This window comes from Parambassis ranga, chromosome 3 (genome assembly GCF_900634625.1).
Source record: "Parambassis ranga chromosome 3, fParRan2.1, whole genome shotgun sequence".
NCBI classification, from domain to species: Eukaryota; Metazoa; Chordata; class Actinopteri; family Ambassidae; genus Parambassis; species Parambassis ranga.
Window position 1 is genome coordinate 20145320 of NC_041024.1, and position 16092 is coordinate 20161411.

At 39.3% G+C, this 16092-nt stretch overlaps 1 non-coding gene across 1 annotated transcript; it reads right to left on the reverse strand.

Annotated features, from left to right (window-relative positions):
* Window positions 1-5472: 5472 nt before the first annotated feature.
* On the reverse strand, window positions 5473-5544 carry trnah-gug (transfer RNA histidin (anticodon GUG)). Its single transcript has one exon. It is a non-coding gene; the product is annotated as a tRNA-His (tRNA).
* Between the last annotated feature and the right edge of the window lie 10548 nt (window positions 5545-16092).

Consider the following 16092-nt stretch of genomic DNA (forward strand, 5'->3'; position numbering starts at 1 on the left):
AAAGTCTCAAAGGTTCACTGTGTTTTCAGTGTGGTCACTAAGACTTCTTGCAGAGTGGTGATTCATCACAGGGAGGCAGCACAGAAGAACTTGCTGAAAAATTGAGGTCATCAAATGTTTTTCAAAATGAAAAATGAATTCATAAGCTGGATTTCGTAAATGATGGTACTGCAAAAGTCTATGTGGTTGGCTCAGACACTGTACAGAAGCACCATGTAATTAGAGTGAGTGAGAGAAGAGGATGTGCAATAGTTTCATCATGGACACAGCAGTCATTATGTGATGGTGATAGCACTTGAAGCACTGCAAATATCTGGAAAAAAATATCTGGTTTCAGTGGTTTACTCATACAGTGCCATCTCTGCAGCAGAAAAACTCTAATGCTTTATCCTGTGCTCCTCTGATCAAGATGAATGCATTTGTGCTGCACTGTGTTTGAGGTTTTCTGTGAGGGCGCACTAAGCTGGAGTAAGGTCCTGATCAATTGACAGGCAAAAGGCACTATGTGAGCAATCAGTCCCCTAACTGAGTGCTCCTGTATAATGTGGTTGTGTAGGATGAGTAAACCATAGGCTATACATTTAACTCTCTGTGTGCCAATTATCTGTCAGAGTACAGACAGAAAGCTCAGGGTAATGTTTAAAAATGCATGTTGCATGTGCATCTGACTTTGCGGTGGGTAATAAACCATGTCGTTGTCTGTAAAATCTAAGGTTTTTATGCTGTTTTATCTTTTCCTTTTTGTTCCTGCAAAGCTCTGCTTCCTTTTAACTTCAGATATTTCTTCTTTGTCATGGACCAGAAGTAAACGGCCTCAGCGCCTCTAAGCTGTGGTATCTGTTTCAGAGCACCTGCCTGCACACTGGGTGATGTGCTTTGGGATGGCTTTATTTGGGTTAGGAGGATTCATGTTTGTGTCAGGACCACAGGATGACCTGTCTCTTCCAGAGAAGTGTAAAGTGATGAGTTGTGGCTTCACTTGTCCGGCAGTCATATATTTGACTCCAGTATCTGCCACGTTGTGCCTGGCACCCGGCTACCAATTTGCTATAGTTCAGGAGGAGACAGATTTAAAATGAACATTAAATATTGATTTCAGGTTGTGTTGCAGGCAGGGGCATCCTTCAGGTGCTCTATCTTGAGGCTTCATTTGCTGTTACTTCTGGTTGTTACAATAGTTTAGAAGAAAATAAAGATCTAATTTCTCAGCCAACTTTGTAGATTATTAGGAGGATATAATGCTTGATTTGTTGGGCTTTTAATCTATAAAACATTGCAGTAAATTTGAATTGTTATTTCAATCATTCCCTTTTCTTTCTGCTGCATGAAGTGAAGTTAAGTACTTAGGCTGTTAAAGATAGAGACACTGATGATATATTTTAGCAAGGCAAGAAGGAAGATGAGTGATGAGAGATTCTATGAATTGACAGAATGGTGCACTTTACTGCTTCCACCTCCATTAATGGTAATGACTGATTATGTGGCTCTAAATGCACAATTTCCTTTGTGGGTTATAAAAACGCTCTCTCTTTCTGTGTGTGTGTGTTGTAATTCACATTTTTACTCACACAAAACTGCTTCATCTGTTAGTGCCCCATTGTTTCATTGTCCAGAAGTAAACAGCACAGATTATGAGTCACATCCTCTCGAACTCCCTTCAAAGAACAGTGTGCTGAGCTCATATCCACTACTGGGAAAGCAAAAAAAAATACAGCATTTTTGAGTTATTACTAAACCAAACATTGATATATTGGTGTAGGAAGACCTGTAAATATTTCCAGTTCTGCTCATGGTGTCTTTGTGGCCACAAATATTATTCAAGAATGATACATTGAAAAACCTATTCCAATAATTAAAATACAACTTTCTAAGAACACAGGTTCAAAAATAGTCCCTCGCAGTTCTCAAGTATAGATTCTCAAGGTTTAGCTATATTTCTGATGGATTTTGAGCAGAGTAAAAATATCTGAAACAGTGACAAGCCGGCATAAGTGGTGGATTCTAAGCTGGAAGCAACTATGAAGCAACACGTGCTCAATGCCGAAGGGAGCACTTTCATACCGCACTGCAGCAGCCGTCTGCCAGACGAGAATGGCACCTTTGCATATCATTACCTTAAATCACACTCTTCTCTGATCAACCTGAACCCAAGGACCTGAGTGTTAAAAAAAAGAAAAAAAAAGTTTTATTTCTGGAGGAAAATTTCTACCATATAAATATATATAATGTAAGCTTTTTTTCCCCATATACATGTAATGGAAAGGACTTCACAACTACTGTATTTAAAAAGAGATGGTAAAAATAATAATAATAATAATAATAATAGTAATGTACCAACATGAAAAGGAAATGTGGCCAACAAATGTTGGGAATACTGTTCAGACCCTACAATACTGGCTGTGTAAATCTGCTTAAACTTGGTTTTCTTTGTTAATACTTTTTACCTAAATCCAAATGTTATTTTGAAGTATTGTCCTCTACTGCAGAAATCAATAATAATGGAAAAAAAAATTCAATAAGCTTGTATCTGCAAACTAAAGTTTTAGAATATTGAAGCAAAGAAATGGAATACTATTTACTAAAAATAAAGCATGAACTTTGTTTTCTCTCTTCACTCTAAAAACCAAGCTCACCTTAGCTACCTTTTCACTTGGCAAATGGATCCCAGAGAAAGTGCCCTTCAGGATCTCCTACAGGCATTACCTGTAGCACTATTTTTTTTTTCTCCTTTTCAGTCAGTCAAGGGCATTTTCCCCCATGTCACAGCAGGTTGTACAGATGCTTCTGACACAAACCCCAAACTGCTTAATGAACCCAAAGGATCCACAGGGCATGTTAAAAGCACTACACGGCAGCCACAGCACTCGATTCAACTCCTTGGTCTGTCTAAGAGCGTTATTTCAGCTCTTTCTAATGTACTCTGGGGCTCAAACTGCACGACCGACCTGACCCAAATGAAACCATTCTATCCTTTCAACTCTCCCCATGGAACCACAACAGCAAATCCTGCCTGGAAAGTCACGGCTCTCAGTCTTACAACCCATTTGAGTTCACTGACACTGCAGTAAGAGCAGGTATTTATGCTATCTGCTGCAATATTGGTTTTGTTTCTTTGTCACTGGTATATGGTCAGTTGTGTTGATACCTTGTTAAAAAGCTGACAATGCAATTTCAACAGAAACATAGCCAACTATCTTGTGTGGTAAGGCGGCCAATCTTGTAAGTGCATTTCGACAATGCAGTTGTATTGTGTGCACGATGCAGCCAGCCACACCCTGCTATTAAAAACTTGCCTATGAAACCTCCAGGGGATGTGGAAGCATGCTAGATTAAGCAAAGTGTTCACTGCGGTATGTATGTGATTTTCAAAATAGCTTGCTGTCACCTGTGCAGTAAATGAATTCAGTGTTAATTAGAATTAAGTGTATGGTCACAGCTGGAAGTGTGCTTAATACAACTGTGTTAACTTGTGAGCATGTGTATTAATATCTGTTCTCTTTTGGGGAAAGACGCTGGAAACACTTGTCACTGTCACACACTCTGAGTTGTCCTTTCAAGACTACAAATCTACATGGACTTTTTCTGTTAATGTGGTCCCCATTTGTCATAAGGAGCTATTTTTACTGCATAGCAACACAGTATGGCAACACGGTATGTGGCTTCAATGTCTTCGTGACTATAATGTCTCACTGGAAATTAGAGTGTTGGTGTAGCTGTCAAAACATTTAATTAAATACTTGCATTAAAAAGGTTGCCAATAACAAGACCCCACTGTTAATTACAGCTTGTCTATGGCGCAGGAATTCCTGTCAAACAGCCTCTGTTGCCAAGAGTTTCAGTATGGGTCAGCAGCACAATATGATGGGGTGCTCAAAATGAAGGAGTTGTGTGTGCACAAACATTCTGCAGCACACACCAAGCATAACAGTCACCCTGACTCTGGAACATCTTATTGTCATGGTCACAGGTTGTCATTTGCTCTGCTGCTGCCAAATGTCAATAAGTTGGGTCTTACAATAACATAACATGAGCCTGTCAAAGAGCAGAAAACCAGAGAGCCAGGAATGATAAAAGAGATGACTGGAATGCTGCTAATCAGACCATGAAGGAAAGTAAATTATAACCCCCACCCGCCCAAAAATATGAACTGAAACAAAAAACTGGAGTGTGCAGCTGAGTGGCCAGCACCATGGGGGAGCGATTGGTGTTAATGTGGCAAGTGAATCAACCTCAGCAGGGTTGATGTAAGACTTGACAGTAAGAAAAGGCAAGGCATTCAAGTATGTCAGGCATAGCCAGAGGCACCTACGCATTCCCATAGCCCCCAGGCTATGGACATTTTGGAAAATCCTCACCAGTGCAGTTAAAGTCGAGTTAAAGACTGGGATGGACTGATTAATTAGCTGTCATTCCAGATAATACAAGGAAGGGCTTTATCCATTTATCCTCACTGCTCTCCAAGGTCCTGGACAGTGCCCCCTCTGCTCCAAGCAGCAGGATCAGCACCCTGGAGAGCACCAGATTTCAAAAATACACACAACACGCCATGTAATAACCATGTAATAACCATGCAATAGCCTTAGAAAGGCTAAATTACAATGACATGAGAGCACTAAAAAAATCTTTCAATGTCAGCAGGGGATACGCATTCAAAAGCTGTTGTGGCTTGCAGCTCTCAAGGAACAAGGCCTCTCCAATAGTATTAGGAGTAAAATGATTACACTTATTAAGATCAAGTTATTGTTATTTTTGTTACTGTTGCGTGTAATCATCATCACAAAGGTTGGTACATGGTTATTAGTGTCCTCTTTTTCTTTGGTAGTTTAGATTGTCATTGTAAAAAAAAAGAAATGCATTCTGCACTCTAAGTAAAATTATGAGCATGGTTAATTCATGGGCTTATACGAGCCTTTGGCCTCCAACCCCTGTTTTGTTGGGGGCCAAACTGCAACAGGCTTGTCATTACCTCATGACATACTTGCCTCCTTTACTTGTACAGTGGAGTAAATGTTTTAAACAACAATGACTAATAAAAAAGTTAAAATGTTTGTAACTGAAATGAAGATTTACCAATATCGTGTGTGCTATGACACCACCCTGTCACTCAAATTTTGGTGTTACACTGATAAATAGCAGATAATGTAGCCTTGATGTAATACTGTCAAGCTGGAATGAAAAAAAAAATCAGGCTACAGGGGTGGGCTAAACATTTCTCCACATAGATGGAGGTTTTCAAATTTATAGCCCATAGCACCGGTCATCTTTTGTCACAAAGGACATCACTTTGTCATGTATTGCTGAGTAAAAAAGCCAAAATCCCTGCTCATCCTGCTGATATCATACAGTATGCATTCAATACCAGACACAAACAGCAGTAATTTCGACACTACCAATTTCTTTTAAGATTAAGAAAACCTTTATTTGGGAAATTGTGTAAAATAGCAGCTCATCTGCCGTGACATTGTCACGCAATGCCATGACCCGGATTCGAACCGGGGTTGCTGCGGCCACAACGCAGAGTACTAACCACTATACGATCATGGCGCGCTACGATGAGCTTATGTTGGGCTGAGGGCAGTCATAAGCTTATTGGCTACTACTACTACTGGTTCAAAGTGGTCTAACAAAGGTATTGTCTACAGCTTGCTAGTCAGCATCCTAACTTCATATCTCTGCAACACATTACAAAGACATCATTTGGTAAACCCTCAGATCTCCTCATGTGGTACAGAGATAGCAGGCTATTTACACGTACAGGTTGTCCTTTAAATGTCAAACAGGACAAAAAAACTGCAGACACCATGATGCTCCATGAAACTGCTTCCCTGATATTACATACACTGCATGCACTGATGTTTCAAGCAAACATCCTGTGTACCACCCAGACTCCATCCAATGTCTCACCTCTTAAATCCCCCTCCCGTCTGCTCATCTATGACTCTGCCCCTGTTATGCCAGTTGGCCTTAATCTGCCCCCCTCCCCTATCCCCCCTGTCCCCTCCCCTATAGCTCAGTTGACACCTGCATGTTTTAAAAGCAGCCCATTTGGCTGTCTCAGGATTGTATTACTGTTTTATCTTCCTGAATTTTCATATTTCTTCTAAGTGCTATAATAATAAAAACTTTTAGAATATTGACCTATGCTGCTTTTTTTCTACTTACCCGCTCCTGCACATGTAAATGCCGAGCATCATGTACAGAGGCTGTAGAAGACATTTACTCTGAATGTGTTTAACATTATATCTTATTTAGAGCAGATGATTCTCATTAAATATTTATGCTGTGGTTATTATTTTGTATATCACAAGCCCCTCAAAGAGAACTGGATGTGACAAGTGTTCCGTGAGCAGAGGAGGGGAGTAAGTGCAGTGTATCTTTGTGAAGCATGCCCTCTGAGGTATCATCAGCCACCTAATCACCTAGTCTGTCTGAAACATTAACTGATAAAGAAGCTATAAAAAACACTCTCAGGTCTAAGGGTTTCTTTAATCCAGAGATAAGACCTGATTTTTTTTCTTCGTCTCCGCTCTGTGCAGTTCTGCACTCTTTCCCGGCCCACTTGCCCCCATTCTATTAAAGGGCAGAGCAGCAACTGTCCACAGCCAATCATCCATCACTGTATCCTTTGGGTGTGGGCGCAGAAAAAGAGCAATGAACAGCAATCCTACTCATCTGCCTCCAGAAGCAGTGAGGCAAAGTTGAAGATGGTAATGAACAACAGGTTCCTCAACTCACTTATCATTATCATCCTCTAAATTTGAACTTTTTGTTTCACCACAATTCCAATATCTAGTGTTTAATATATGAGGACTATTCCGCACCCAGTTTGTTAAGAGTTTGTCAACTTATAGCACCATTGTTATTGTTAGTCATCCGTTAACTACTACATAAATTATACATGCTGAGCTACTGTATGTAAGAGGGTATGTGAAGACAACCTTAATAATTAATGATACTCATAAATGAATTTGAATTTCAGCTCACATTTGAAGATTTCTGATTCACAAATATTTATTTATCACACATTCAGTTTTTAATGGTATCAGAGCAGCTATGCTAAAGGTTGGCCTGACATCAGAAGCAACGTAAAGTTCAGATGTTTTGTCCAAGGACACATCAGCACAGAAACCATTGTACATTGTATGATTGTACAGCCAACCTGGCAACCAGCCTAACATGCAGTCAACTGCATAATTCATCACTGACTTTAAAAAGAATAGACATTTTGCAATTATAATAATAAAATACCTGATTTGCATGAAAACTTTAAAAGCAACAATGATCTTTCACCATATTTACATATGTATATTGACCAAATTTTACACATCCCTGTCCTGATATACTGTGGCCTACTAGACGTATGAAGACAGGAAAACAGCAGGAGTGTAGGAACTGGAGGAATAGCCATTTTTGGAGAGAGCAGGGTTAGTATTATGCAGCTGTGTGGTTTCAGTGGAAGTTAAAGGGACAGTTCACTTCACAAACACATTTATATTTTTCTATTTATCAATAGATTTTTTGCTGTAAATTGCGGCTGCTTTAGTGTGATTAAACAAGAGTCTCTTATTATTCAACCAAACCACACCAAGCAACCAAAATTGCTTACAAAGTGTGCTTCTTTAGTAGGCAGATCATTATTTGTGGAATATGTATTCTTGCACATGTGGTTGTAAAATTTATTGAGACTTGCCATGTAGACTGAGGTAAAGCAGCCTCTCAGTATGAGAAGCTGGTTGTAGATGCAGCCTGGCCATGACCTTTGGTTTTCTGTTGTGGTTGCACATGAGAGGACATGCATACTCTGATGAAGTCTTATGCATTTATGATGGTCTTCTGCTATGCATTCAGAGTGACTGAAGCTGCCTTAACCTCTTCAGTCAGGAGAAGAGAATCCAGTAGAGAGAGTAAATCATTTACGGAGCCCCAGCTTCATCACACCGGCCTCATTTTTAAATGAAAACATTTTCGCCGTGGATATTTTTTTTATTCATGTAGGCTGCATTCATCCTCTTTGGTGTGCAGGAATATTGCGGTGTTTTGAAACTGATGCCACTGACTTCAGACTAGCATCTTCACAGAAGCTCAGCTGTCAGGAGCCTGCCTGATATGACTTTAATCAGCAAGTTGAATAGGTGTACCCAGCTTATTGGAAAAGAAGCTCTCACACTGTAGAGCTGCTGTAGATGAATGCTTCAGCTTAATGCTGATCACAATAAAAGAAATATTACCATGCTTTTTTCCTCTATTGTGGATTTCTATGTATTTATTCAGCTCTTGGCTCTGAAGCAGCCCTTAAAAGTTCCTCTGTTGGACTAATTAGAGCTGCGCTGGCTTATCCTCTGACTATTGTGGTGGTTATGGAAGCTTGCCTACTGGGACACTCTGTTTCTCACATAGTAAGCATCTTATTTTCCCTAGATATCACTGCTGATATAGCTGTAATGAGAGCAACTGTAAAGTATTAACTGTTATATTCTTAATTGCCTGCAAACAGCTTGTGAGGCATCTTGCCCAATGACATGCTGTGAGAGAGGCTCAAAAAATAAGAGAAAGTATGCCATGGCTGTAGTCATTAACATGAACATGAAAGTTTTAATTCCTGTTGTCAACAAAAAGCCCCTATAGTGACACTTTGAACCCAAACTTTCCTCATGCTTTGACCCAGCCCACACAGCCTTTGCTGTCTTTGTTGCTTCTACTTGCATGTCTTTCAGACAGGCATCTGGAGCACAATGGGTGAAGCCCCCACCAGCAAATGTTAGACTGCTGAAACTCCTCAAAGAAACTAAATGGGACCTGTGTCCTTCTTGCTGTGACAAGGCAGCACTAACCGCTGAGCCACAATGGCTCAGTGGCATTAAGTCACCACAGTCAAGCTGTACCACGCCGTGACGGATGGAGGACAGTGGTGCTCCCTTTCCGCACAGTGAGCCATCCCACCTGACTCATTTGCTTGACCTTGACAACGAAGTCACAGTGACTCTGATAGTGTAGATGTAAGCACCCTGGGGAGACAGTCTAACCACCGCGTTCAGTAATCCACTCTGTAAAGAAAGCCTCTACCACTGCCCCCCTATGGCCTACTCATTAGAAGAGGTTGTGTTTGCTCAGGTGGTCAGGTTCCATAGCATGTGAGCAGGACATTACTTAACACAGAAAGAACACTGACAGGCATAGTGATAAATGAGTGGAGGCTTTTGTTTTTGGTCGAATATTGCCACCCCTATTGTCCTGTTTTCTGTACTGCTACTGATCAAAACGACCTGGCCTAATTATCATCACACAAATGGTTTCAATTATTCTTAGCTTTTATGAAGAAATAAAAAAAAGACAACAATGTATTCTTTATATTTTTGTAAGTGTGATGTCAGGTAGACAATTATAAATGTATCCATTTATGCAGCCTTCATTTTTGCACTATGCAGAGAACAAAGCCCTCAGGATGATATGTCCATGAAAACAGTCTGAGTCCCTGCAGACCTGCATGTTAATGAGCTAGATGTTAGTTGTCTTTCTCCAGCATATGGCACATTAAGATTAAATATGCATGCTCTGACACTTTCCCAAAGTCTCTTAAAATGCAACACCGAACAAAGTCACACAATAAAATTACAGCTACATTCTTGACTTATAACTTGATTATCTCTTTTGCTTTATATAATGTTGTAAACACAGGCTTGTGACAACATCACAAGAAATATACATATATTTCATATATATATATATCACAAGTAAGTAAGTTTGCTGTTTCTTCCCCATATATATATATATTTACTAGGAATACAATCAACTATACATTGATGTGACATTTTTTTAACATTTCATTTCGTGTGATTGTTTTGGAACTATATAAAAACAGCTACACTACCATCCACTTTTGAAGTAAAACTGTGATTGAAATATAAACATATCTTTTCATTTTTATAGTCAAAACTGCTCACATAGGTTGCTCTACACGGAGCTGCTTTATTGTTGTCCAGACAGTAGTTCTGCGGCTCTGTCGCTTAGCAACAAAAACCATGTGTGTTTTTAATTTTCTGTGACATCTTTGGTTTGCATTATTTTAAAGGCTTTTTCTCATTTCATGTGGTGGAGGGGGGCTAAACAGAAGTGTTCAGAAAGAGATTAATTCAATATTGAAGGGTACAGAAGCCTTTTATTGTGCACCCTCTGTGTTTTGTCTGAAAAGAAGATGCACCAGGAATGATGCTGTAAACTAAGAAAAAAAAAACAATAATAAAAAATAATATAATGCAACCCTACCAGCCCTGATCTAAATAATGTGTATTGGTTTGTCGGTAATTCAGTTGACAGCAGGGCATAGTGACTCAGAAGGAAACAATTTAAAGCAGTCTCTAGTATCTTACATGGCTGCATGTTGGGCAAGGTCTTATTTGGATTGTTATGAAGAGAACCTAGCCATTAAAGTCTACAGCTGCATTGTGACAATGCTCTTGTAGCACCACTAAAAAAGAGGTACCACTTGGTATCTTACAAGCATTGTTCGACATCCTGTGCTCCAAGGGAGCCCTGTGCCGGTGATAAAAGTGAAGGTGTTGTCTGCTCTGCCCCCAGGGTGAACACTCCTCTCACAACACAGATCCAGGCATGGTTTGATATCTCCCCTCCACAGCTTTTGATCCTGCTATGTAAGCAGTGTAATATGAGGGGGAAAAGCCCTGCTGTGAATATGAAAACATTGCTGCTGTTTATTAAACATCTGCAGACTGTGGAGAATTTCTAGACTGATAATTACCCTGCGCTTACTCACATTTGGTAAAGAAAAAGCTGCTTTGCATGCTGAACATCTTTTATAACCAAAGTTCAGGATGCTGCAGAACCTGTCTGACTTGTTAGAAAGAGATGTTTAAACTATTTCATATACACACCTCACTGCCATATGCATAGCATTTAAGAGTGGTGAAAGACATTTTTAAAGGTAAAAAAACAAACTGAGAGAAAATAGGAAAGCAAATGCTATCACTTCCGTTGTGTTTTGCCACATGAGTAACTGTAAAAACAAAGGTAGCTCACATCGATGTCCCCTGAGTGGTCTTTGCACAAAACAAAAAAACGAGTGACATGTTTTGTCACAAGTTTTTTCATGACTGCATAATAAATACAGGTGCATAAATGATGTATCCAATCATAAATAAATCTATTACAAGTGGGAAATTAACACAGTCAACAGTCACTGAATTACTGCTATGTTAACAACAACAAAACCAACGACGACAGGACATTTAAGAACATGCACTGTGCTTTTCAAGATTACAAATTAGTGTACAGGAAAATAAATTTTTGACCCATTTTTAAGGGATCGCTGGTGTAACAGGTCTTCCATCTTTATAAAATAGAACAGTAGAGCTGTTAGGTGATCTATTGGGAGGGTAAGTCCTACAAAATAAACACTTTTTTGTCAGAATCATCTGCTATCATTCCAGCATCAAACAGCAAACAGCAACCACTCCAGTTGTGATTTGATTTCAAAGAAGTAAATCTTTTAGGGATAACATTTGGAGAAAAACGGTGATGAAACTAAATATAAAACACAGACATCTAATCTGTTCTGACAGCGTTCAGCAAGGCACAATGACCTGTGAACTGTGGGGCTGAGGTATCACTGAAGTCAACTGTGAATCTTTGTCACACAGACACTTTGTTGTTGTTTGGAAGCAACCTGTCACAGAAAGTTTTAGAGTCTACAGCAATCCTGTCACTTTGATGAAAAGAGTCAGGAGGATAAATATTGTTTCTGGGTGTGTGTTTGCACCCCAGAGCAATCAACACAATGAGGCCTGGTGGTCTCTTTTCAAAGCATCTGATACTGTCAATATGATCCCTGTCAACAATAGCTATCGCCAAGGCAGTATGTATAAGAAAATGCAGAACATATGTCGTATAACTGGATTGTTTGTTAACTGGTGATTGATACGTTTATGGCCTAAAGAAGAAGAACAATTGGAAATTTAAATTTGCATGTGACTATTTAGAATATGGACAAAATAGGTATTTGTGCAGGCAACTTTATCACTCAACAAATTTGACAAAAATATGGTGACAACATATCTTAGATATCTCCTAGAGCCATGCAGCACAACTCGTCAAGGGACAGGTTAACCATTTTAAGGTTAAAGCCATTTGTAACCATAGATCAAACCTGTGTCCACCATTTCCAACCCAAAGAACAGGACAGAGAGAAGAGAGAGATGGGCCACAAACATCTAAATTACTTATATTTTACTTTACTATAAATTACTTATATTTGTAGAAATACAATAACAAACAACTGGTCTTCGGAAAGTTCTAGCAGTAGACCTTGTTCAGATCCTCCTCTTGTAAGGCATGTACACAAAAGCCTCTTCGTCCAAGTGCTATAATTACAGCATTTTTTATCCGCAATATACAAACAAGCCCATCTTGATTGGTTGTAAGGATCATCATTTTCCACTTCACTGATAAACAGCCTTTCTGATGTTTTTCATCCAATGAAAAACTGCTGATTTGAGATCTCACCAGATTTCACATCAGCAAACCAAATAAAAACACAGCATTTTTTCTACTTGTTGAGATAAAAACCATCAGCTCTAAAGATGTGGATATAAGAAGCTTTGTTAATATAAATTCCCTTTAACCTTTTTTGTAGCAAGTAATATAAGTTATACAAAAAGAATGTGTTTTCAGCTATATATAGCAGCACACTGGATGTCCTGCGCTTGGATCCCTGTGGGTTGTTTAAGTGGAATTAAATGGCCATCGCTGCCTTCGTACATCAGCTTAATAGTAGGGATTTTCTCATGTACTTAACCCCTGGTGTGTTTAAGTGTGTTAATAAATAGGAGTCTAGTGCAGTACCTCTGACATGAAGGTCAGCTGTGAGCTTCATTGTTAGATGCTGAGTAAGGTAACTGAAGACCGTACACTGTTCCTTCATGTAATTGCTTTACTTAAGACTCCGGGGATCCCCCTTCTCAGCCAGCAACCAAAGGGGTTAGAGAAGCAGACCTGGCAGACTACACTGGAAAGGTACTACTCCTATATTTGCACACATCTATACAAATAACAAATGTACTTTACAAAATAATGATTGATGGCAGAGGTCTACTTTCAATGAAGTCATCATGCTGTCAATATTGTGCTAAATATGATTTAAAATGGATTAAAAAAGCACATTAGCTTTTTCTCGAAGACTATGGTTTGATTAAAGCAAAGAGGTTTACAACACAGCCTCAACCCTTCGTGCACAGAAGAACAGCTGCCACAGTTGCACGATGGCCACCAACATTTGTGTCATCATTTCACCTACTGATTGACGGACAGCATTACAGGTTTTGGAAAACTGTAAGTTTGGTTTTTTGTCCTAGTCTTACTTTCAAACTGAGTTGGTCTTGCACCCTCTCCTTAAATGTGCTATTATCATTAGCGTTATTTCACTTAGGACATACTCTCCATCCAGGTAATAAATGATGACACAAACACAACCCTGACTCTTAAAAAGCATTTGAAGTGCTTGCACCCCTATGGCAATCTTACATTTTTGTTGAGTAGGCATGTGATGTTAATTAAAGTGAGGGTTCCTTGCTTGGGGCTTGGAGGAGGGGGAGGGGGCATCTGGGCCTGGATGTTGTGTGTTCAAACACTATCCCTTGACTAAATAAAGGTTGAAATAAACAAACCAACTGAATGTAAAGCTCCTTGTGTGCTGTGAGGCCTGAAGTACTGGTACTGATCTCGGCTGAAACTCAATTTGCTTTGACAAATCACCTTTGAGTCAGAGAGGCGCTGTCCTTGCTGCTGCAGGTGAACATGCCCTACATGGAAAATATCAGCGCAAATCTCAAAAACTATCACTTGAAGCTGAATGACATTTTCATGACCTTCAAACTTTGAACTGAAGTTAGACTGCTGAGAGCATTATTTATCACCTGCACAATGACACATTCAGGTAGCTACCCTGAGGAGACTGCACTGATGACTCAAATTTGGCAAAGGAAAAATAGGACCTCTGACAATTAGAGACAGAAAACTGTCTCCCGGAGGTCTGACTGCTTTGGTACCTTTATTGCTTGCAGGCATGATGTACATCCCCTAATCACTCATACCTACAGCAACACAGGAAAGGCTGATTGAGAGCAGGACACCCGTGCAACAGTCCTGTCATAACTGTCTATTTTTATTTTCCACTGCATTTGTCAAACACACAGTCGTATTTGCACCATTTATCTTTTCTCACCAAAATCTGTTCTGACCTTAGACTGTGTTGACCTGACCACAGCTCTGACCACAATTTATTTCACAGTGATGGGATTCTCTAACAGGTGGAGAGATAGCCATCCTGTAATGATCCTGACACAGTTAATGATCATTTCTCTCACACACGGAAGGAAGAAACTTGTGTGGCAGTAAAATATGTGACGGTGACTATTCTGTCCATATACTGTATATCCATCGTTATGGTTTGTCACACTATAAATGTAGTACAGAAATGTATTGTTTTGCCTTCAGTTTAAATAAGACCTTTGCACCACCTAGGTGTTCTTCTCAGGGCTAATTGCCCTCATCTCTCAGTATGCCTGTGAGCATTAGCAACTCAAGGATGTGCTGCTTGACACTTAAGCTGTTTGCAGAAGGGTAATAAAGTGTGCTAAGCTCATTTGAGCCATGCCTTTTAAATGTTCCGCTCTGTGCCAGGGGAGCTATAAAACCGCATCACCGCTCATGTGAGACACGTTCTTGTGCAGCGCCAGAAATCACAGCTTAGTCTTTCCATCAGATTAGTTTGTCCCTGAATGCCTGTAAGATACATTAGAGCATGTAATGCAACGATAGATGGATGGATGGACGGATGGATGGTTGAATGGTTAGAATAAAGGTGAACAAAGCATAAGTACAAAGGGTGGTCTGCTACAAAACCTTGAGAAACTAAACACCCCTTTGTTTGCTTCAGCATTGCACTAGGAGCAGACATAACATTGGGCCAATAATTCCAGTCATCAGACACAACAATGAAAGGATGAATAGGTGGATGGATGGATGCACTTTTGTAGCTCTATATATGTCTCCACACGCAACACTTTGCAGTTGCATACATATATATTTATGGACTGACCTGGACAACAAAGCTTTTAATATAACAAGCAACATGCCAACATTAAAGCTGTTTTTCATGTCATGGATAATGTAATTATGGAGAATAGGCTATTAGTGTTTCTCTAATCAGCTTAGATACATAAATAAATAAGCTCAGCGGGCTACAAAGGAATTAGTACCTTGAAATCTATTTTTCCAAAGAAAATGCTAAGTGCTTTCAAAGCCTTCATCTTCCAAACTGTGACAACTTTTGGAAGTGAGAGCATACATGTAACAGTATGTTGGCCTATAGGTGTAAAAATATCACTCCTCATTTAGTCATAGTTACAATCTAATGTAACGTGTATGTAATGCAATGTACAATGTAATGTAACTTTTAAACAGTTACATAGAAGGTAGAATAATTCATTGTCCATTTTTCATTGTGAAATTAGTTCTGATTTGATTGATAACAAATAACCACAAAAATATGTCTTATGTCATATGACAGTTGTTCCCCAATGCCCCTGTTGTTACATACAATACACATGGCAACTACACACCATCATGGTCAGGTATTTAATCTTGGAACAAGGTAAAAACTCTGGTCAAGCTGTCATATGTGCTACTTTAAAAAAGATTGTTAGCTGCTCTTCATACTTTCTGAGGACAAATATCACAGCAAACCAAGTTTTCATTCTTTTTGACAGAAAATACATCCCCACAGTGACTCCTGGATTGAGCTGAATTGACATAGCACTATTATGTGAACAACACTTTGATTTGCAGAGCTATGTGAAAACTCAATTGTAACTTCAATTTATATGTTATGATAATATGTTAGAATGGCTATGGAAATATATTGTAGTGAACTATATTTAAAATGTAAAGCTTCCTGGTATATGAACATATGATATAATTCAGCCTAAACATATTAGCTCTCTATAGCATCATTGTTTTTGAGCCTCACATGCATGACATCATCTCCTGTCATGAGGTGTATGATCCTACAGTATTAACCTA